This window comes from Thalassophryne amazonica, chromosome 3 (genome assembly GCF_902500255.1).
Source record: "Thalassophryne amazonica chromosome 3, fThaAma1.1, whole genome shotgun sequence".
Taxonomy (NCBI): Eukaryota; Metazoa; Chordata; class Actinopteri; order Batrachoidiformes; family Batrachoididae; genus Thalassophryne; species Thalassophryne amazonica.
The window spans coordinates 129,547,522-129,568,759 of record NC_047105.1 but is presented as its reverse complement, the minus strand read 5'-3'; the positions used below and the strand labels follow the sequence as shown (position 1 = coordinate 129,568,759).

The 21,238-nt window shown below is 41.2% G+C and overlaps 1 long non-coding RNA gene across 1 annotated transcript; it reads right to left on the bottom strand.

The window, feature by feature from the left end:
- Positions 1 to 14,921: 14,921 nt before the first annotated feature.
- Positions 14,922 to 15,286, bottom strand: LOC117508029. Its single transcript, XR_004559953.1, has 2 exons — positions 15,240 to 15,286; positions 14,922 to 15,076 (listed from the first exon to the last, which is right to left on the bottom strand). It is a non-coding gene; the product is annotated as an uncharacterized LOC117508029 (long non-coding RNA).
- Positions 15,287 to 21,238: the final 5,952 nt, after the last annotated feature.

Sequence of the window (21,238 nt, the reverse complement as noted above, 5' to 3'; positions counted from 1 at the left end):
TTCAGTTCCGGTTTCCAGAATGTACGTGAGACAAACCTGGACTTTTCTGTTTTTGTTTGACAGTCTTCTTTGTTCCACTATGAAGCTGGGACTTAGTCCCCCCCCCCCCCCCCCATGTTATTCCAGGTTCTACATAAACGACACAGAATGAAAATCGAGGCGATCGAATGAACTGTTTTGGCATGATGCAGGATCAGACAGACATTTGGTGTATTGTTGTAGATTGGTCACCTTGTTGCAACTGAGTTTTGGACTTTGAGACTGAACCAGAGTCAAATAGTTTCAGCACCACAGACAGAGACACTGGAGATTCACCACAGGAGATGGGAAAAGTCAGCCTGGTGCTTTATCAGTATTTATTAATTAATTTTACAAAGTGTTGGTAAAAATACAGTTTTAAAAAAGTTTGATATAATTAAAAGGAAACCAAGAAGGATGTGATGGACAGAACATGAGGCAGCTTTGGGTGGTTCCTCTGTGACTTGCTTCCTGATGTTAGGACCTGTCACTCCAGCACAGCAGTCTGTCATCAACTGCTGCCATGAAGCCCTGCTGCAGCCTTGCTCATAGGCACTTCAACAGCAATCACTGAAGGCTGCAATGATGACTTGCAGGAAGATTCCCAGCAGATTTTGCATAATTTTTCAAAAATAATCATTTGGTGACAAGTGATTTTTCAGGTGAGTGCCTGTTGGCCGGATCTACAACCGTGGGACTCAGTTGGGCTCAGCCCGAAGAAACAACAGTCAACGGTGTCACCTCCATGTGGCCTCACCACCCGCAGGGAGTCTGTAGAGGGTCTGGTGTGCTGCTTTTCTGGCAGTGGACAGGGACAAATACCCACACGAACTGACATTCAGTGATAGAACTTAACTCTTGGATCATGGAATTTCACCTCTGTGGTGGGGAAGGAGCCTGAGTTTCTGTGGCAAGTTGAACGATACACACGTGAAATAGTTGGGCTCATCTCCACACACAGAACAGGCTGTGAAACCAAACTCCTGGAGAGGGACTGGACTCTGTTTTTCCAGAGTTGTCCAGGGTCCACATGTCATAAAGGCATCAATACACTTACTGACAAATTTATTAGGTACAACTGTTCAATTGCTTGTTCTCACGATCACATGGCAGCAACTCAATGCATTTAGACATCTAGATGTGGTGAAGACTTGCAGTTGAAGCTGAAATACTGAGACCAGCCTGTCTCAGTATTTCAGAAACTGTTGATCTATTGGGATTATCACTCACAACCATCTCTAGGGTTTACAGAGAATGGTTCGAAAAAAAAAGAAGATATCCAGTGAGTAGCAGTTGTGTGGACAAAAATGCCTTGTTGATGTCAGAGGAGAATTGACAGACAGACTACCTTGCTTTTAATATACAATCACAAAACATCACAACCACAGCACACACACTGTTTTTAGTTTAAAACACTATAATGTGAGATTAATAATCATAACAGCTGCAGAATTTGTTTTGGACCTTTTAGTTCATCAATTTTAACAAAACGTCACAGACAAGAATTGATTTTATTGTTCTTCCTGTAGTCTTATCATTGGGCTCATTAAAATAAGAACCAGAAAAGACTAAATTAAATATGACTGAACTAATTGTGCTCAACAGTCAAAGCAGCAGATCTGCATCAGATTATGGAAAATGTAAAATCTGTGATCCTGTGGCTGGTTGCAGGACACAAAAGTGAAGGATTAGTAAAGTTAATATTTCTAAAATTGATGTCCATCTTCAGGTGGCCAGAATGCAGGAAACAGCTTCATTTTAAAATCTTTTTTCAAACTTTTCTGGGGAATTCCACTGGCACCAACATTAATCACAAAATGCTTCATGTGAAGGCCTAAAAATGTATCTTTTTTTTTTTTTTTTTTTTGCATTGTCAGGTTTGACCTCGGCTAGACATACAAAAATAACTCAGAGAGTTGAGATGTCTTTAGTGAGCTTTGCAAAGGAGAGAAACAGCAGAGGCTGGCAGCTTCATGCAGCTTCTCTAACTGTGACCTCCTGGCGGGGCCCTTTTATTGTATAAGGAAAACAAGGATAAGAGGAGTGAGTTGAGTCCATGGTCACAACATGTACTTATTAGTCATGCACAGATACCTTTGTAATCAACTGAATCATTCATGTGCCATTAGTAATGTGCAGATATGTTTGTAATCAACTGAATCATTCATGTGCCATTAGTCATGTGCAGATACGTATGCAAACAACTGAATCATTCCGATCTTGTACAGAGTGAGCGGTTTTGCTGAAGCTTGCTAAAAACTATAAACAGGCTGCAGCTGTGAATATCTAAAAGAAACAGTTTGCAGATTTTAAGATACAGAAAAAACAATTTGAAATGAGATGATAATAAAAGATAAACATGTTCTTTACAGTATAATTTATCTAACATATCCCTCCTGTTTTATTGTTTATTACATCTCAACCACATCCAATACATTAATCACAACCACTTGTTAATAACATTTTCAGTTGTAACATCATAGATGAATGTGGAGATGAATATGTTGTGTGTTGGGGGGGGGGGGGGGGGGGGGTTGGCTGGCCAAGATATTGTTTGTGTGTTTTGTGTATACTTCAGGTGGTTTGTGAGGGGCGTGTCTGAGGCTGTGATGATGGATGAAGCATCTCTCACCCTCCACTGTCATCATGCCAACCCCATGCACCTGATGAGCAGTTCATGTGCAGATCTAGAGGACTACCAGCTGAAGAGGATGCACCGGATGAGCAGTTCACGTGTAGAGCTAAAGGACTACCAGCTGAAGTGGATGCACCTGATGAGCAGTTCACGTGCAGAGCTAAAGGACTTCCAGCTGAAGTAGATATCCTAATGATGTACTACATTTAAGCCATGACTGCTCTGTGTAAGGTTCTGGGGACTCAACCTTGTTACTTCTGTGTGATGACCGTTTGTCCAACACTGTGACGCCGAGGATCGCTCCAGGTTTGACGCACCGTGCCTGTTAAGGAGAAGGGTGAGGGACACGCTCCATCAGCACACCTCAGAGGTAACTAAAGCTTAAATGACTTTGAGTAATTAACAGTAGTAATTTGGCGTCTTGCACGCAGCAATATTTGAGCTACTCTGATAATTGTGTAAATTCGCTCTTCACAGCCGTGGCGTGCGGATTGATGGCCCTCCACAGGCTGTGAGAGCTGTCTCTTTAATTTGAGTCTGAAGTAGAACCTGAATGTGTTTGCTGATGGTGTGAATCCTAAACAGTATTTGTGTGAACAGTGACTTACCTCACCTCTCGTCCTTAACAGGCGCTGTCCGATTCATTAACCACCTGGGGGGTGCCGGCGGGAATTTCTGGGTCCAGAACTGTCGGGCTCCAATCCCTTGGGCGCTAGGAAGAGCGCATCGTCCTCCACCCCGCCAGGCCGTTAATTCGCTTTTTGTTTATACTTAGCACTTGTAAAATAAATCTGTTTTCTGGAACCGCTCTCTGTTTATTTAGGGCTGGGTCCCTGTCAGACGCTGGTTCGCTCCTCAACCCGCGTCCATACATAACAGAATATAGTAACCAAAAACAGGAAGACAAAATGACAGTGAACAAATGATGAAGAATTTGAATCGTTATGTGGTGTCTCTGATTGTTTCCAGGGTGGTGTCAGAACCTCAGGAATATCAACCTCGTAATCAGGTGGTAGATAGGCTGGGCATCTGCATATGGCGATTAGCGGACATCATACTCTGGTTCCTGCTCAATATCATCGGTCGACAATGGTTGGAAGTGGGTAGTTTCTCGATAGAGGACTCGCTGTACAACATTACATTGGACAAAGGCGTTGGAGACTAATTTTATAATCATGGAACGGAGGCAAGGCACTATGCAGCAAAATAAGAGTGCAAAAACTGCAACAATGATCAATAGAGGGGTCAAAGCTCATAGTAGAAGTTGCCACCAACTTCCTGATGTAAACCAATACCAGAAACTCCAGCTAGGCGATGACATTGTTGCTTGTACAGAGTCACGGACCTCTGTCATCTCTTGTAGGGCTCGGGTGATGGCACCTCCGTCAGCTGTGTTGTCCGGGATAAAGGTGCAGCACGCTGTGCCCACCAAAGCACACACTCCACCGGAGGGTGCGGTCAGCTGATCAAGAACCATACGGTTTTGTAGTACCATCAGTCGCAGGGCCCTAATTTCCTCGGTGGTTGCGTTGGCCATCTCAAGTGTGGAGTTCATGAACTGCAGAAACTTCCAGCGGGTGAACTCAACTTCTAGAGCTACGAGGTCGACCCCAACATGTGGAAGTATGCCGAATAGTGACCTCCATCCCTGATTGAATATTCTTTTATCACTAGGAATATGGCTGGTATCAGCCAGTTCTCGTTTAATGCGAACATTATATGGTTCACGGAACTTGATGGTGGCTTTGGACCATTGATCTTTAGAAATTTGTACTACTGGTTCGTGTAAATTAATCATTCCACATCTGCCACCCCAATTGGGAGGAAGGTGAGTGTAAACGTTGGTCCCGCATAGCCAATAATAATCAGTGAGGACTCTAGTGCCCTTCTGAGTTGGCGCTATGGCTGCACAGTAACAGCGCTTAACATAAGGGGCCTGGGTGGTGTTACACCAGAAACGGTCTGCGTCCCTGACGAGGTGGGCCTTGTTCCACTGGGTCTTATCCTGTTTACAGGTTTTATTTCTGTCGCATTCATTTTTTGCTGTTTGATTTACATAATCACAGAAGGTGTAGGTTAAATTGCAGGAGTGAGGTGGGAGCCACCCAAGCAGGTTCGAGCCGTTCCCAATTACGCAATAATCAAAGATATGATAAGGCGTTAAATCAGTTATCAGTAGGGGGTCCTGCACCTGGGGCCATGATAACATAGGAGGTAAACCGGAACCGGTACAGTTCTTTCCCTCCAAGGGAGACGCGGTGGTTTTGTTCAGAGGTACAGAATAATTTCCTGGGTAGGTTGACAGGCCTATCAAACAATCAGTATTAGCTCGAGACGTTGGAGTAGCATGTAGTCCATTATGTGTGGTGATAACCGGCATATGTGTACAGACATAACAGTTGGTATGGTTCACTAGATGTGAAGTGTAATTCACATAGCACCACCACATGTTGGTGTGGTAAGGATGTTGTGGTTTGTCAGGGTGGTCGATGTATCGTATTTCTCTTCGGGTGAGAGGTTGAATGGAAGCTGATTCATCAGGAGCGGTTTCAGACGGAGGAGGTCGTTCCCACATCTGCCAGAAGAGGTGTCCCAGTAGACAGAAACATGCTAAGATCACAACACACCAGACTGTCTGCCAGACACGCCCATAACCATGGCGCTTGGCACGTGGGTTGGGTGTACTCTGCGGATCGGTCATTGGTGCTAGGCCACAGCGTCACCTATAGACCACTTGAAGTGAGTAAGGATCTCCCTGCTTCACTGGCGTTGAGACGAGACACCACTATACGGTGAATCCCCTTTGTAGCCAGACTTCCCCTTACTCGTTTGTGGTAATAGGCACACACTGCAGCTTACAGTGACTTAGATGTATCCATGATGGTCTTTCAGCGATCTTCACGGCTGTTGGTGTGGTTAGCAATACTTGGAACGGGCCTTCCCACCGTGGGATGGACCAGTTTTTCCTATTTATGGCCTTGATAAACACAGTCTCCTGGCTTCACCGTTTTGGTATCCTTTTCGTCTTTGAGGCGTTGCTCAGCAAGGATCAAAGATCTTTTGGTCTCATCTAGTCTCTGGCTGGTTCTCCCCCTTCTGTTCCTGGATTCTTTGAATTCATGAATTCAGTTGTAGAACTGCTTCAATTAAAATATTGGCTTTAGATAATCCCCAGTTTGGTTGTAGGATTATTTCGATGCTGGAAGCAGAATTAGTGCAAGTCAAAGAATTAGTTTGTAAAATCACAAACAGTAAAAATCCTAAATTAGACAATTGTCATAAGTTAGAATCCAAATGAATTTGATTTTAGAGATGTGTTATCTCAATTTATTAAAGTGAAGGAGTTAATCACTAACACTTTTTCTTCAATTGGAATCAGGATCGTACCAGCTTAATCAGTTTAAAAGTGGTTAAAAATCGTTAAACGACGCATTAAGTTTCACTGATCACTGTCAAGTATTCACAAAAGGAAGCTGGTCAACTATTTACAAATTAGCCGAAAAGGATGCAATGCGGTCCTCCACCTGTAGGTGGGATCACTTGTTCAATAGGCTTGGAGTCTCAAGGAGGGGAGGGAGGTTCCCCCCACTCACTTCCTGTCCTGTCCGCAGTTCCAAGCGGGCTTTTTTATCGACACTTTGAGAAGAAATAAATTTGGAAAACTATCTTCTGGCTGCTTTGGTCTGGTCTACGACTGTGTTTAAGCACTGCAACCTTTTACAATGCTCTTCAACAGGGGCTTGGTGACTTTATGAAGTTTTCCGAGTGAGTTAGCAGAGTTAGCTTAGTGTAGCGTGGCCTAGCTTAGCCCATGTGCTGTCATGCTAACTGTTAAAATTTATCGTGTTATAAATTTAAAGTCGGTAGGCGGACTCGGCGTTTCTGTTTGTTAGCTTCCCTTCAATTTATCGACGTTAGTTTGCGCCGACGAATTTAATCGTTTCTTATTTTAAAGGTAAGTTAGCTCGCGTGTTAGCGGCTAATAGTTGTTTGGCTGCTTCGTCTTTTAGCGCGCCGATATGAGGCTGTAGCTTGTCACAGGTCATAAATCACGTTCGCTTTCCAGCTTGGCTGAAGCGGATATTTGAGGAGCCAAAAGAATACACTTTTGTGTTTTCAAAAATAAAAGTTTGACACGTCCGTCCACAAAACATTTAAATAAATTTGCTCAGAGCATACAGACGTTCTTTAAACTTTAAACGACACATTTAAATGTGGGTAAAAATAAAGCGTTTAACTGGAAAAGATGCAATTAAATTATTAGGTAAAATAACAGCTTTTTACTGGATAGTCGCAGTTAATCAGTGTTATTTGTGGCTTTGTTTCATTCAGAAAAGTTTTAAGAAAACGTCTCATTGTCTTGTGGGTTGTTTTTTTATGCAGATCAAACATTTCTTGCAGTATGTTTGTGCATAAACACTGAATCCAAAAGTTGAAAAAACCGCAATTTACTTGTGATACCATCCCTCCTGTTGACACGTGGCTCTACCCATGTGTAACCATAGCAGCGGTATCAAACAAGGATTTTGGCAGGATAGGTTTGTCCTGGTAAATGTACAAATCACGGAGAGCACCTTTTGTCGACCATGAATGTTTTTCATTGTGTGATGCAGCATGTTGACGAGATTTGAGTACATCAAGGTCAAAGAAGGGAGTTGTTTTGGCGACAGTATCACCTAAATGGTTGCCATTGGAAACATAATCAGTACCTTTTAGTGTGTGCTGCACATTTGCAAAGTGCAATCAGTTCTGCAGCTTGTGCAGACGTGTGACAGCAGCTGACGTGCTTCAACAATGTGGTCAGGCAATTTCACGACAGCATATAAAAAAAAATAAAAAATTAGACATTTAGCTTTTTAGGTGGTATCAAGTAACATAATTCGGTTTAGTAAGGTCTATAACACTATCATATGTCAGGAAACTATTCCTACTTTTCAAAGTTTTACTACAAACAGTCAATATTTCTGAAGGATTTTTTGTCAATTTCTCAGAAAAAAAAAAATCATTTTCACACTCACTTTGACAATAACTGTTCAGGATGGAGTGCATGCTGTAAATCAGTCAATTGCTTTACAGCCTTTTTGAAGTAGGCATGAAGCCTGTGTCATGTCCGTCAGGTCCAACGAGTATCTAGTCGCTTCTGTGGCATCATTAAAATGTCATCTGTAGTCAGTCTGACCACTTTCATTCCTCCTGAAGTTGGGAGGATGCCAATCTTTAGACTTTGTAACAAGTCACGTCCCAGGAGGTTCACTGGACATGTTGGAGAAAAGACAATGGGTTTGTTTATTTCACGGTGGGTATCTGGATCAGCAATGTTCACTGGTTTCAACATTACGTTTTGGTTAGTCATACCATTAGCTGATTTCACATCAATTTTATTGTGTGACTCTTTTGCTTTAGGGGGCAGTGTGTTCATCACTGTTCTACGTGCGCCCGTAGCACACAAGAACTCAAAAGGAAAACCATTTACCACCAAAGTGATGGTGGGTTTGTCTTTCATACTCTATTGTCCAAGCTCCACAAATGTCCACTGAATCCAAATGGTCATTTTCAGAATCATCAGAGTTATCCTGCCTGTTAGTTGGTGTGACAGGAATGTCATCTGATTTAAATACTGCAGTTTTTTTTTTTTTTTTGCAGCTTCTAGTCTTTTTTCAAAGGGAGGGGCTGATGGAGCGGGGCCCTTCCTTTGAGATGGACCTTTGGTTGAAGCAATAACATCAATTTGTTTTACATTGGAATTTGGTTTTAATGCGCCCATTAAGTCCTTCAACCTGTTCATCTAGTATATTTTATATATATATATATATATATATATATATATATATATATATATATATATATATATATATATATATATATATATATATATATATAATATTAGTATATTATATATATTAGATTAGTATATTAAATTCTATCAATTTTCTGTCTTTTTCTCACTCCCTCCTTCTTTCTTGCTGCTTCCGCTGTTATTTTGTCTGATAGTGTCTCACACTCGACACAATCAGTTTGCCCTTGAAGTCGTGTTTTTTCTTCCATTTTTCCACATATTTCTGTCCTTGTGGATCGCATTTTATCATAAATTTGACATCACCTTCAGGTGAATTGTTTTTTGTGCAACAATAGCAACACGATTGTGTATTCCCCATTTTGGTCGTCTGTGGGTGTTGATTCTTAGGGAATCCTAAACAGACAATTTATTTTCTCCCCTTTTACTGTTTAGTCAACAGTTTAGCTGAAAAGTATCATTACTTCAACCTCCCGGAGAAGGTGAATGATCTTACCTAATGTATCTTTCCAGTTATGTCGTTCAAAACAAACAGGTGTGGTGCAAATGAATGATTTCATAATTTACAGAGACTCTTCGTTTTTGTCCGCTGGAATGGGGGACCAGAAGTCCAGTATTTCAATTGTTTGTCATTCCATTCATACAGGTCACATTCATACAAATCACTTTTACACTGTTTAGACGTCTTCTGATTTTACTTTGATGTTACTTTGGTCTTACTTTGGTCTTATTATGGCCTTACTTTGATGTTACTTTGGTCTTATTATGGCCTTACTTTGATGTTACTTTGGTCTTATTATGGTCTTACTCTGATGTTACTTTGATCGTATAGTGGACTTTTTCTCTGACGTGACCCTGGTCTTTTAACAGTCACCCTGTAACTGTTTTCTAATTTGACCCCGTCAAATTTGTTTTTAGTCCTGACCCTGTCAGACTCTGATGTGACCCTGCCCGTCTTTTAACAGTCACCCTGTAACTGTTTTCTAATTTGACCCCGTCAAATTTGATCTTAGTCCTGACCCTGTCAGACCATAAAAAAATTTACTGACATGACCCTGTCATGTTTTTAACAGTCACCCCGTAAGTGTTTTCTAATTTGACCCCGTCAAATTTGATCTTAGTCCTGACCCTGTCAGACCATAGAAGAATTTACTGACATGACCCTGTCATGCTTTTAACAGTCACCCCGTAAGTGTTTTCTAATTTGACCCCGTCAAATTTGATCATAGTCCTGACCGTCAGACCATAAAAGAATTTACTGACATGACCCTGTCATGTTTTTAACAGTCACCCCGTAACTGTTTTCTAATTTGACCCCGTCAAATTTGAACTTAGTCCTGACCCTGTTAGACCATAAAAGAATTTAGTAATTTGACCCCGTCAAATTTGACCTTAGTCCTGACCCTGTCAGACCATAAAAGAATTTACTTACTCCTCTGTTCGGTTTGTTGATTTTTCCTGTTCGGATGTCATCGATCCAGCGTTGCGGTCAGAGGTTGACTTCTAAATCACCGGCCTGGCGGAGAATTCACTCCCCAGGACTTTCTTTCGGCCTCCCTGTGGAGCCGGCCGTTGACGGGCTTCGGTGTGTCTCCCTTCTTTCCGCAGCGACTGGGTATGTTAACATCCGGGTTTACGTCACCAGAAAATATGTCAGGTTTGACCTCGGCTAGACATACAAGAAAGAACCCAGACAGAGAATTGAGATGTCTTTAGTGAGCTTTGCAAAGGAGAGAAACAGCAGAGGCTGGCAGCTTCATGCAGCTTCTCTGACTGTGACCTCCTGGCGGGGCCCTTTTATTGTATAAGGAAAACAAGGATAAGAGGAGTGAGTTGAGTCCATGGTCACAACATGTACTTATTAGTCATGCGCAGATACCTTTGTAATCAACTGAATCATTCATGTGTAGATACGTTTGTAATCAACTGAATCATTCCGATCTTGTACAGAGTGAGCGGTTTTGCTGAAGCTTGCTAAAAACTATAAACAGGCTGCAGCTGTGAATATCTAAAAGAAACAGTTTGCAGATTTTAAGATACAGAAAAAACAATTTGAAATGAGATGATGATAATAAAAGATAAACATGTTCTTTACAGTATAATTTATCTAACATGCATTCCCACAGAGAGACCAAAAAGAGAAAGGCAAAGACCCAGCTTACCAAGAAGCAGGTGAAGAAAAGGCCACCCAGTGCCTTTCATTTTTTTTGCTCGGGAGCAGCAGAGGGCCGTCAAGACGGAATGGTGACGTTGTCAACGGGATTCTGGGAGATAAAGTGAGTGTTGATGTGGCACACTTTGACAACAGAAGAGCAAATGCCATATAGAATGATGGCAAGCATGGAGGAAGACTCCCACCCCGAGCTGTTCGGCAGCTGAAGAGCCAGAAGCAACAAAGTACTTCAATCATATTAAAATGTACTCTAAAAAAAAATAACTTGCTCAGGGAACATAATAAAATAATGTATGCGTCCACTTCATGCTGTGACGACCCTGAGCACAAACAAAGGAGAAGCTGAAGGGACTTACTTTTTATTTTTGTTACATTTGCCCTTACAAATCTTGTTGGCCTGAACCATGGTCACTGAGTAACAGTAACTCAAATTGATCATGTTGACCCCAAAAAAATTACATTTAGGTCACTCAGCAAAATTGTTTGTGTACATTAACACATTTTACTTCAGTGGAAATACTTTCTATAATTTTATTGTGTTCACTGAGCAAGTTAGATTTTAAGTTCCTGCATGTTATGTTAAAACTGCATGATTTGAATGTGTTCACAATATTTGTCTGATAATAAATATTCCAAAAAGGTACAGTTTGGATGATGTGCGACTGAACGTTATGGTGTAAAAACTGCAAAAATAGTGACAAAGTTCAATTGCAGTTTGTACAGGGGTTTAAAGTTAAAGTTGCTCCAACTCGTTGGTTGTTAGGTTTGTGATTGTCTTTGATTCTAATCAGAATCGTTGGCAGTGCTTAAACTCAAAACCGGGTTGTCAGTAGCTGAGAGTGTACCGGAGACAATACTGAAAGTTAGTGGTTAGCTGTAGCTCCCACTAATTTTTTTTATTTATTTTTTGTAGTGGTTTATTGGTTTAGCGGTATAAAAGTTAACTTTTCAGTTGATAGATTAGCGGTTATTGAAGCTAACTGTTTGGCTAGCTGTGCCCACCTCTGGCTGAGGGCTACGTGGGATGGATGCAAAAAAATTAAACGTTTAAATTTTTTCAGCATCCTACGCAATATTCTGTTACTGTTTGTAAATCTACACCAACACTGCGCTACTGTACACCGAGCCTCGGAAATTCTTAGAGTTGCCTCAAATTACTATTTTGATAGTTGACTAGTCAATGATTATTTCTGTGAAAGCCACGGCATAATGGTGGTGCAATGCTGCCAGCCTTTTCAATGAAAAATGTGGTATTTTGTCAATGCCAAGTGCCTTGATGTAACTGTATTCACTCATATTCTTTCTGATCACCTCTTCAGTGATTACAACTGCTGGCATTTGCTGTTTGTTTTTGTGTTTTATTATTTCAATCCACTCTGCCTCCTGGTCTCCAGAATTTTTCAACTTCTTCTCTCTCGGGTGGCTGTTGTACATCTATTGTGTCATTTGCCAAGTTCCTGTACACTAGCCTGGGGTTTTTCCACAAATTGCTTGTTTATCTGTTTTGCTCATATTTTCCTGTCTTTGTTCCTAATCTGTGCAGCCACTAAGGCTTGATGTTCAGCCAGCCTCACAGCCAATTGTTTATCTTCAACACTTCTTTTAATGCGATTAACTTTTTTTTTAAGGAGGTTCCTTTTGTGGTTTTGGCCTCCCAAAAATGTTGCCATTTAGGAGATCTCTGCTCTTAGGCAGACGATTTTTTTTGTTGTATGAATTATCATGTGTTTGTTCAGGTCACTCTTTTGTATAAATCTTCGACCACATTCAGAACAGCCAAATGGTTTTTTTTCCCTGTATGAGTTATTATGTCTGCTCAGACTGCTGTTTTGTCCAAATCTTTGGCCACATTCAGAACAATCAAATGCTTTTTGTCTTTTGGTTTTTCATTTATCTTTGATGTCTTTTTAGTAGAATGCAATGGGCCCCAAACCTGGGGTCTAAAGTTGCACCCTAGGCTCTATAGTTATCCTAACCAGATCTGGCATTTTATCCGAGGGCTCTCTTCAAGATGGTGATCGTTCCCTTAATTGCAGACAACTGCACCTCATGTGCACTTGGGTGACCGGGGATTGCCTCAAGGTATTTCTTCAGGTTCTTCTTCATCACGCCTATTGCTCCCACCACAACTGGGATGATATCGATGTCTTTCAATGACCATGTTGTTCGTAGGTCATTTTTCAGGTCTTGGTATTTCGAGATCTTTCCCCTTTCAGCTTGATTCAGACCGTAGTCATTGGGGACTGTCACATCAATGATTTTGGCTGTTTTCTCTTGCTTGTTCCAGATGACAATATCAGGTTTGATTGCACCTCCTTCAATGTGTCTTCCTGCTGGGATCTCTTTGTCGTAGAAGATCGTAACTTTTCCATTGGATGAGACTGGTGCTGGCTTGTGCTCCCAGACATGTTCTTTGACTTCCATCTCCAGTTCCTTGCATAGCTTCCAGTGGAGATATTGACAGATCTTGTTGTGTCTGGATGTATAATGCCCATCTGCCATGAGGATCTGGCATGCTGAAGTTAGATGGTTTACACTCTCAACAGCTGTATGACAAAATTGGCATTTGTCATTCTGTGAGATCCCTGCCATTTTTTGAAGCCATTTGTTAGAAGTCCCTGATCTTGTGCTCCAATCAGAATTCTTTCTCCATCAAAACCAAGTTTTCCATTTTTTAGCCACTGCATTGATCCAACTTTGTCGATGTATTCCTTTTCGAGTTCTTCTTGGAAACGTCCGGCTCTTTTGTACTGTTTCCATCTTTCCACTCGATGTTTTCCTTCTCTTTTGCTGTATTGTTCTCTGGTCTGTCTTGCAAGTTTTGTTGCAGGCATGAGACTGTTGCTTTTTCTCTGTTGTAGAAGTTCTCCGCCAAAGTTTTTTTTGCCAGTTTAGTGATTGAGGTCCATTCAGTTATGGCCTCGTGGTGTTGTGTGACCGTTTTTACGATTTCAGAGCTCTTCAGAGCTCTTTAAGTACTGTCCAATACTTATTATCGATGCTCTGTAGGCCTGGTTGATTTCACTGAGACCCATACCGCCTTCTCTGCGAGGGAGATATATTCTGTCCATGCACTGATTTCTGTATGTAATTTTGTGGAGGGTGAGCATTTTCCTGGTTTTTGTGTCCAACGTATTATGCTCACATTGTGGCCAGTTCACTATGCCAAACCCATAGGTCACCACTGGTATTGCAAACTGGTTTATGGCTGTGATCTTGTTTTTTGGTGTCAGCTGTGTTTTGCAGATCTTTTTTAAGCAGTTTAGGTATTCTTTTGTTGTTTTTGTTCTCATTTTCTTGTGCTCAATTGTATTACTTTGTTCAATTCCCAAGTATTTGTATGTGGAGTCTGCAGCCAGATCTTCAATGTAGCTCCCTTCATCCAATTATATGTTTTCGGTTTTTGTCTTTTTTCCTTTTGTGATTGTGCATTTTGAGCATTTATCCAGTCCAAATTCCATGCCAATGTCTTTTGAGAACTTGTGGACAGTTTCCACGAGCTGAGAGAGTCTGTTTTTGTGTTGGCATAGATTTTCAAATCGTCCATGAACAACAGATGGTTCACACGTTTTTGGTTTTCCTTTCCTTTGTCTTTACTTAAGTCATATCCGATGTCATGCTCCTTCAGGATCTTGCTGAGCAGGTCCATGATTAAGCAGAATAAGAGAGGCGAAAGGCTGTCTCCCTGAAGTATCCCTCTCTGAACTCGTACGTCTGGGATTGTTATTTGTCCCTCTGTGTGATTGAGGGTGATGGTGGTGTTCCACTTGTTCATTTGTGCTCTCAGGAAAGATCTTATTTCCTCATTGATGTTGTAGAGTTCTAAGCACCTCATGATCCAGGAGTGTGGTACACTGTCAAATGCCTTTTTGTAGTCAATCCAAGCCATGCTGAGGTTCCTCTGCCTTGTTTTGCAGTCCTCCAGGATAACTTTGTCTGTCAGTAACTGGTCTTTAGCTCTTTAGCTTTAGCTAATCTTCTTTTGGAACATCCTTTCTGTTCATTTTCCAGGTAGCTACCAGTGCCAAGATGTTCATAAATGGCATCAGCTATGATTCCTGTCAGCCATTAGTACATTGTTGTTAGGCAGCAGATGGGTCTGTACTTGTTGGGAAGCTGTGTTTCCTTGGTCTTTGGAATTAGGCTTGTGTTCCCTGTCGTTAGCCAGTCTGGTCCTCTTCTCCGTCCTCTGTCCTCTCTGTCCTCTTCTCCGTTCAATATTTTTGTGAAAGTCGATTTCTTTGTCTTTTGGTTTTTCATTTATCTTTGATGTCTTTTTAGTAGAATGCAATGGGCCCCAAATGAATTATCAAGTGTCTGTTCAGGTTGCTCTTTTGTCCAAATCTTAGACTACATTCAGAACATTCAAATGCTTTTAATCCTGTATGAATTATCAAGTGTCTGTTCAGGTCACGCTTTTGTCCAAATCTTTGGCCACATTCAGAACATTCAAATGCTTTTTGTCTCTTTTTTTATTTCTCTTCAATTTCTTTTTTTACAGAGTGCAATGGGCCCCAAACCTGGGGTCTACAGTTGCATCCTAATCATTAATCATTATTGGCATTGTATCCGAGGGCTCTCTTCAAGATGGTAACTGTTCCTTTAACTGCGGATATCACCATTTTGTCCTGTATGAATTATCAAGTGTATGTTCAGGTTGCTCTTTCGTCCAAATCTTTGACCACATTCAGAACAGGCAAATTGTTTTTGTCCTGTATGAATTGCCCTGTTTTTGTTCAGAGTGCCCTCTTGTTTTTGTCGTTTACCCTAATCAGAACAGCTAAATGGTTTTCCGCTTACTTGCCTCCTCTTATGTTGCTCTAAGATGCTCATGTGACCAGATGCTTTTCCATATTTACAGCCTTTAGATTGTTTCTCATCAGTGTTGCATGAACAAACAATATTGGTATTTTTTCGACAGTTAAAATGAGACTGAAGTTCTCTGGTCTGTTTCCAGTCATCACTGTCATCAGTCTCAGTTCCAGAACTGTCTGAACTCCTGCCACTGGTATCTGGTTGTAAATGACTGTTTGGACTTGAGTTGCTGGCTGGTTGTGGTCTTCCATCGTCCTCCCCATCAGCATCTGCTGTCAGTGTTCTGTGTACAGATGAGCTGCTGGCTACAGGCTCAGCCTCTGTACTCTCATCACTTCGGCTTTGATGAAGCTGTGATGACTCTGGTTTTTCATCATCATTTTCACTCTTCAAAGGGACAGCAGTGAAACCAATCTTGGTGAGATCTGCCTCCTCCAGCTGCTGAAGCTCCTCTCCCTGCTGACTTATCCACAGCTTCTCTTCTTCTTTAATGTCCTCCTGGTCAACACTCAGATTCCATTCCTGGTGTTCAGGGAGATTTTCTTCTTTAATCATCAACAATGGCTGCATGTCTGCAAAGAAACAAATTAACAATAAATGTTAGAACAACACTCATTAAAATGAAGCAGCAGAATGGTGAGTTTGTTCTGACGACAGTAAGTTATTGTACTGATGGAAGTGGAAATGTACTAATAATGTTACGTGTGCTTTGAAGTGCATGTCAAGTAATCCAGGAAGTGCTTGCACAATGCGTGTTTCAAGGTTTGTATCATTTCAGACTAGTGACATCACAGATGTCATTCCGAAGCTTCCCTGCCAGGCTGTATCACATGGTGGTGTCAGTTGAAGAAATTGTGTCCAAAAAAATATTATTTTTAACCAAGACATCAGTAAATCTATGTGTCATAAATTTCTATGATTCTGTTTTTAGAAATTTCATATTTTCATTTTGACAAAGGCAAGAACATCTCTCTCAATGAGAGTCAATTGTATGCCTTAACGCATGTGTATATTTGTGTCAATATACAGACAACAGTGCATTTTGGCTTGTGTTCTCTTATTCACCGTTAGGGGCCTCTATCCTGCATTTGAAGACTCGAGAAATTAACCACTTTTCAACACAACTTGGGCTTGAGAGGCTTCAAGAAGCTTCATCTTGCCATCACTAAAATGTCCATTAGGACTTGTTTTTAAATTTCAATTGAGGCCTTTGTCTTCCAGAATTGACTACTGTAATGTTTTATTTTCTGGACTGCCAGAAAAGAGTATGAGATGGCTACAGATAGTACAGAATACTGCAGCTAGAGTTTTTGATAAAAACCAGGTTTGATCACAGAAATTCTAGCTTCCCTTCATTGGCTCAATGTGATTCGAAGAGCAGACCATTCTTAAAACACATTTATTTTTTAATGTCTGTAATTTGTTTTATCGTTTTCATCATCTTGTCATTTTTGATTGTTGTACTTAATTCTTTTTTGGATTTAACTGTTTTTACCTCGCGATATGGGGGATCTATGTTTAATGTTCTGGAGCTATGTTCAGCACGTTTATTTTTTTTCTTCATTTGAATGCTTTATGAATTTATTATTAATACTACAGTACTACACCTGCATAAACTGCAGTTTAACACACTGTCAAGATTTGGCTGCATGCAGTGATTGAAATAAATTTAAGCTAAATTACATGAGAACTAAAAAAAAAAAAAAAAAAAGCATGTTGACAGACTGTAACAAGATGGCACTGCACCATTATTCCATTGGTTAAAGGCCTGTGTGGAAGTCTGGAATAAGGTCTGAACAAAGCATCATATTTGTATTTGTTTGGTCCTTTTAGTTTGGCTTCACAGTTCATGTTGGATAAAGAACTTGTCACGATTAAAGAAATACATTAAAGAAAAACATTTCTGACTGAATTTTTCTTTTTAGGCCAGGTCATAAGCTGTTCACCATCTACCTTTTTATAGAAACCCTTTTGCAGCTGCATACTAGAATTTAAAGTAAAACAAGGTGGAGACAGCTAAGAAAACAGCAAATTGTTCTCCTGCTGAAAAAGATTATATTTCACTCACTAACCATTGCTGCTCTTTTCACATTATTTAAATACTTCAGGATAAACATATTTTAAGGGGACAGCTTTTACTTCATTCAACAATTAAAATCTATTAGACTAAATAAATAAACATTTTACAAGACTTGTTTGTGAGTATTCATTTGTCAATTACTCCGATTACTTGCGCTGAATGGAATCAGGCGGTGCTACACAGTCCGGACAGTAGCTGCTGGGTGCATCAAGCAGCTGTTTTTGCACATTTATTTTGCTTTTATCCCAACTTGAATGAATTTATTCAGCACACACAAACCAAAATGACAAATTAACCTCACAGTGAAAACAATGCGACAAAGCACCCATGTGACTGAAAGGGTGAAACGTGATATCACAACCTACATATTTGTTTCATAAGATTAATAACCACGGTCGAGAGGAGGTGAACCAAGGGACGAGGGGAACCCCTAGATGCAGGACAGCCGAAGCGATGAGAGTAGCGTTAAAGCACAGTTTTATTAGTGATAAAGAAACCAGTCAAAGACTTAATGTGGCAACAAAACTCGGAGTTGGGAGTCCTCTTCCAAATCCTGGTGAGGGCCACAGAGGAATGCTACTGCACTGCCGGTGGAAGCTCCAGAGGAATGCTCACCAGAACTGGGGACTCCTTCCCTCTTCTGAAAATGTGACATCAATCGAAAACTCCTTCCTGTAAAGGAGAGTGCACTGAAAAATCTCTATTTAAAAAGAGTGGGTACCAAACAGAATAAGCAGAGCCAAGGAATGTCTTTGCTGCTTGGAACGTATTTCCAAAATGAGCCACCAAATTCAACCAAGAGTATTTCTGGTATACAAAATAATGTTCAAACAGATATCAGTCTTCTCATTCAAAACCAGATTCCAACAAAAATCTTTCTTGTTATTCAAACTGGATTCCAACAAAAGTCTTTCTTGTGATTCAAACAGGATTCCAACAGTCTTTCTTGTTAAAGAGTGAATTAAGCTTCAAAGTGCAAAACCAATTTTTACTCACGCTCCAAACATGATCCCAGGAGACAGAGAACAGGAAGCACTCAGGCTGCAAAGTACAACCCTTTCATACATACACAGACAACCAAACAGAGACAATGGACCTACACTGAAGAAAAACCAGTCACTTTACGTAGAATGTCTCATCAGATACAGGTGCAGACCAACCAAAGTGTAAGCGATAATGCCTAATTATATGTAGGGACAAAAACGAGCACTAGTTGGAGGTAAAGCAAAGACAGAGACTAAGAACTGTGAGGACATAAAGGATCACCAGAGGGAGGCAGAGAGTGCTAAATACTGAAAGGTGATAAAGTGTGACCTATTTGTAAGTTGTGTGATTACTTCTTCTTCCCTGTGACTCCATCTCTCCTATCTCCTTGATACAACCTGTCCCTGAATTTTATGTAAAAACTGACCCTTAGATTCTCTGTCCCGTTGCTTTTGTCACGCTTTGTTCATTTCTGTCTTCATGATTATTTTGACTTCAGATTTACTAAGTGGAATGTTGATCTGTGTTTCTGATTTCAGAGCTGCTTTAATCAGCTGATCTACTTCAATTTCAATTTATTAATTTATATAGCGCCATCTCATGACAGAGTCACCCCAAGGTGCTTCACATAACACACAATTTATAACAACAAAATAAATTAAAATCAAAAAGGGCATGATAAAAAGATAAAACACAGTAGAATAAAAGACATTACTGTTGTGTGGGCCGCTGAAGAGGAGGTACTGCTGGCCCACCACCACAAGATGGCGGCCTGTTGAAGTGCGGGCTTCAAGCATGAGAGGGCGTTGGAGCGGCCGGGAGTGACAGCTGTCACTCATCATCCGTACCAGCTGTCACTCATCCACTACTCAACACCATCACCATAAAGGCCGGACTGCAACTCCACCTCCCCGCCGAGAAATCAGCTACCTTGGAGGTAATTTTCTCTGCTGAACAAAACCTTGTGTAATAGTCTGAACTTCTGTTGCAGCCGTTTTCCTGTGGTGATTGCCTTATCTGTGGGATTGGTGTTTGGTGTGATCAGCGACGGCTTCGCTTCACACCCCAACCAGATAAGTGGTTAGACAGGAGCTGCACGAGTGTGTGATTGGAGGTGGAGGTGCTCCCTCCTTACTGAACACAGACTGTGGGATTACTGAGTGTGCGTACTCACACTCACCTGTGCTGTTTCTATTCTCTGCCAGCAGTACCAGGTCTGACAGCTGAAGACGGTGACCACCTGGTGCTCTTGGCGGCTCCGGTGTTCTTCAGGTCCGTTGGCGGTGAGGGCCGTGTGGGATCCGGCTCGGTTCTGGACGGGCGTCTCCTATCCTCAAGCCTGCCCACACGTCACCCAACGTGTAATTGACTGTAGTCCCAAACTGATTGTTGTCTGTATTCCGTTGTGCACAATTTACAACATTAAATTGTTACTGTTTGGCTTATCCATTGCCCGTTCTTTTACGCCCCCTGTTGTGGGTCCATGTTCCTACACTTTCACAACAATTACAAGGCAAACATAAAAACAGAATAAACAGAATAAATAAGACAGTCTAAAAAAGAGGGGTGGTGGCCAAGTGGTTAATGCGCTTGATTTCAGTGCAGAAGGTTCCGGGTTCAAATCCCACCCCTGCCACATTTCTCCATGTAATGTGGAGTTGCGTCAGGAAGGGCATCCGGCGTAAAACCTGTGCCAATTCAACATGCAGATCCACCTTGGATTTGCTGTGGCGACCCCGAGTGCAAACAAGGGAGCAGCCAAAGGGACTTACTTTTTTACAGTCTAAAAAAGTGGGTCTTCAGTCTTGATTTAAAAGTCTCCACCGTGTTGGACTGCCTTATAGCTGCAAGTAGATCATTCCAGAGAGTAGGGCCACGGTAGGAGAAGGCTCTATACCCCACAGACTTCTTATTCACCCTTGGAACACACAGAAGCCCTGTGCCCTACAAATGCAAGGCCCGTGCCAGTACGTAGGGCTTCACCAAGTCCGCCAGGTAGGAAGGAGCCAGTACATGAACAATTTTATAGACCAGCAACAAGACTTTAAAATCCGATCCGGCAGAAACCGGAAGCCAAAGAAGGGATGCCAGAATGGGTGTAATGTGGTCAAACTTTCTACTTTGTGTCAAAGGTCTGCCAGCAGCATTCTGCACTAACTGTAGACCCCTAATGCTGGACTGCTGCAGACCAGAACATAAAGCATTACAATAATCCAGTCTGGAAAAGATAAATGCATGTATCAAAGTCTCAGCATCAGGCATAGACAGGATGGGATGAATCCTTGCTATGTTTTGCAGATGGAAGAAGGCAGTCCTGCTGCTTTGTTGTCCTCAGTTTCAGATTGAGATGGAACCCACATGAGACATACTGAAATATTCTGTTGTTATAGTTTAAATCAGCTTTGAAGAATGTCATTGATTGGGTCTAACCTGCAAACAGATTTGCCATTTGAGATGATTAATGCTACCACTGAATCTAAACAAATATACATGGTGACTGAACTTCACCTCCTCTACCCACCACAGTGCAAGAAAAACTGCTAACAGTTCCACAGAAAAAAAAGAGCTGATATGACAGTCTTTTTCTGATTGACTCATGAAATTGGGGAATGTAAGCTGCTCCTAAAGAATTAACTAATTCTGAAATAATTAAACATAAATCAGTGTCTATTATTTAATGCCCCTTTAATATTTTTAATTCTTAAATTATTACATTTCCTTTTCTGTTTTTTAATTCGT